The sequence below is a fragment of the Orbicella franksi genome, chromosome 3, assembly GCF_964199315.1.
Source record: "Orbicella franksi chromosome 3, jaOrbFran1.1, whole genome shotgun sequence".
Classification (NCBI taxonomy): domain Eukaryota; kingdom Metazoa; phylum Cnidaria; class Anthozoa; order Scleractinia; family Merulinidae; genus Orbicella; species Orbicella franksi.
The window spans coordinates 8,365,948-8,369,547 of record NC_138147.1 but is presented as its reverse complement, the minus strand read 5'-3'; positions in this window follow the sequence as shown (position 1 = coordinate 8,369,547).

The window sequence follows — 3,600 nt, the reverse complement described above, 5'->3', positions numbered from 1 at the left end:
AAGATCCCGCGTCTTTTACCCTGACCGTAGGTAAGGACACAATTCTTTATCGCACTTAATAATATAGATAGGACGCTGCGCGCGCCCTCTAATTGGTCAAAAACCCATGTTTAACAGAGTGTAAAACATTTGAGAACATTCCCTCGTGTTCTCTAACGCCCTTATTGTTTTATCACAGTGTAATTTAAGTGTGGGAGCTAGTAAATTTGATCGCCATCTTTGGCTTCGGGGAGTGAGAGACTTTGCCTTTGCGGCCGACCTTTGGAGTTTGTAGGATCCGCGGAGTGCCTTTATTTTCAGCTTTTAAACGAAGATTTTGAGTGTGGATTGTGCTCTATGGAGTATCCGAAAAATTTTAGACTGCTGGTAGTCTGTTTTTCTCTCGAAATTCAGCAGGGGTTATGAGGCGAGACGCTTTATCCTGAAGGGGAATGGGACGAGACATAGGCGCGGCATGCACGAGGTTTTTTCTCGTCTCGCCTTCTTCCTTACTCGGCCACATACCGCCCTTTTGCGTTCGCGATGATTTAAGTCATTTAATACTCGTTTAAGTGACCACTAGAGAAAAAACCGGCTGCCAGCAGACTAGAAAAATTTGCGCTCACGGTCAAACTCAAAATAAGAACATTTCGTCCATGTATACAACTTTAGATCGACAAGCATGTCGCACACGCGATAGCTCAAAGGTCCACATTAAATTTACGTCAGTTAGTGAGCGTTGTTTAGGCCGGACCTTTGCCTGTCTTGAGTTGATTTGAATGAGGAGTGTCAGAGCACTGTATGACGATTGTGCGAGCACTGAAATATCTGAACTAAACTCATCTGTGGACTGAAATACACTGTATTGGTGAAAATCTGGATGCGCCACTGGATTCCTCTTGGAGACACCTATCACAAAGTTCTTTATTTAAGTCACACTGCCGGTCATCGGAGTGCATTTAATTTTACCTTTTAAACGAAGATTTCTGGGTGGATTTTGGTTTATCCAGTATCGGATAAACTTGCACTCACGGGCAAACTCATAATGCATCAGTCAATTCCAGCAGTGCCCATCCCCCCTCGGGCTAACCCCCGGGCATTAGCATTTTAAAAAAAAAAAAAAATGGGCAAATTTCCCGAGGTGGGGACGAAGAAAGAGGGTAAATGCCCCGCCCCCGAGATCGTCGCCTTCCAACACCTCTGCATCTTTTTTTATTAATCAGGAAATAAAGCGTTCAATATTTCAGTATTTTAATGCAACGGTAAGACTTCAAGGACACCAGTACGTGTTGGTTGATTCTGATTATATTATTTCTTTATATTTTGTTTTTAACAGTTTGCTAGAGGATAGCGTGACGTTAAATATTTTGTTGTATAAAACCATTTGTTTTGGATATTTCGACTAGAATAACGACAATCCCGTTAACAATGTTTGCAATAAAACAATTATCATTGTTTTAGAAATCTCACAAATTTAATATTTTATTTCAATACTTGATTATAAACAGTTCGTTGAAGAAATACCTAAAATTCAGAAAACATACCTTTAAAAACATCTACAAGTTTCTCTAGTCCCTGACGGACAAGCCATAGTTCGACAAACGTCTCGTCTTTCCCAGTGAACTCATCCATGGCACTTTCGAAAACACGTGTGTCAAATGCCCGGGGGTCGCCTCGGGGTACGCAAATGCCCAGCCCCCGGGCCGCGATAAAATTGTGAAAGCCCCACCCTCGGGACTGACAACGTGAGCAAATGTCCCGCGGTTACCCGGGGGGGGGGGATGGCACTGCTGGAATTGACTGATGCATATTAAGAACATATGGTCCAAGGTTGATAATAGGTAATAGGTATACAGTTTAAACAACAAATTAATTTCCGGTGAGGTAATTAGCGTTACGAAATGTCCTTAAAGATAATAAGGTGTTGATTTCAGAGAGAAACAATGAGAACACTGTTTGTTTTCTGGTAGCTAGTAAAATTCGCCATCTTTGGTTTCGGGGAGTGAGAAACTTGTCCTTTGCGGCCGACCTTTGCAGTTTGTAGGATCCGCGGAGTGCCTTTAAATTTAGCTTCTTCTCATTTGCCTTGACAAATTCGTTGATTTTTCGCTCAACATTGCTTTACGTGAATTTCTTGAGAATGAACAGGTCATGCTGTTCAAAACCTTATCAAAGTAAACACAATGAAAGCGTTACGCTTCCGCTCGCATGGCCTGATCTGACCCACTGGATGCCCTGATCTGACCCATGTTGTATATATACAGTGAGACATGTATTGATCATAGACCTAACAATTAATTTTTGTGAGTTATACCTGTTTGCTTATTCGCAGAAAATGCCCTTTAGAGGTTAGTTTTTAACCACTCATTGTCATCTTTAGATTTTTCTGCGTGACTGAAACCCGTCACTTCAATGTTTTAAGCCTGTTATTTGTTGCCAATTTATTTTAAATGTGAGCGAGTTGTTTTCTCACTACACGTTTATCTGTGTAACAGGTGAACATGATCTTCGTAAAGCGGACGGAACCGAGCAAGTTATCCCAATTCACCAAATCTTCACACATCCTTATCATAACCCGCCACCGCCTGTGCCCGACTATGACGTGGCATTGATCAAACTGAGGGAACCAATCACGTTCAACAATGACGTAAGACCTGTATGTCTGCCCACCAAGGATTTTCCTCCTGGAACTAATTGTTATGTTACTGGATGGGGCGCTACATGGTGGGAGGGAAACATCGCACAGGTAAATATGACTTGTATTTACGATATTCATAATAAGCATGAGTTAACTTCACAAATGAGTTGAGCTGGAAGAGACATTCATTCACTGCGCAAGGTATGAAGAGAATGAGACAATGAAAACTAAGCCATTTTCTTTAGGTTTTGCAGCAAGCCCAGGTTCTTCTTGTACCACGTGACACTTGTCGGCGAGCATACAGCGACCTCCTCGGATTGCCCATTACGGAACGCATGCGCTGTGCAGGTTTCTCTCAGGGAGGAGTTGGTATATGCCAAGGAGACAGTGGAGGTCCGCTGGTCTGTCCAAGGAATAACAAGTGGTATCTTATGGGTATCGTCAGCTGGACAGTTGGTTGTGCGCGCCCAAATAGATTCGGAGTGTTTTCTGACGTATTGGCACGTAAGCCCTGGGTGCAGGAAACAATAAACAACAACTCAGCTCCATAATCGTCGAGGGCAGTAAAGAGATTGAAATTGTCGATTGAGGACTAGCTCATGTTTTCATGGAAAATAAAAGAATCACAACGAACTAATAAAAATAATCTCGGTTAACGGTTAATTATTCGGGTAAATCACGGTTTGTGTCACGTTTCACAAGAAAATGTTATATTTTACGATAAAATAACTCTTAAATAACTTAATCCTGTAAGACTAATGCATTATATGTAAGCAATAAAAGATGGAATGTAAAGTATTGTCAATTGCAATCATTTTTATATATTTGTTGTCGACTCGTTGTACATTCTTCGTCTAAATTTAAGGCAGTTCTTCAAGTTTTCTCAGTTTTCTATTTCCAGTTTTCTTCTTCCTTACAATCTGTTCCTGAATGCCATCATCAGATATTCTCGGTGAGCATGCAGGACTTGATCTGGGAACTGC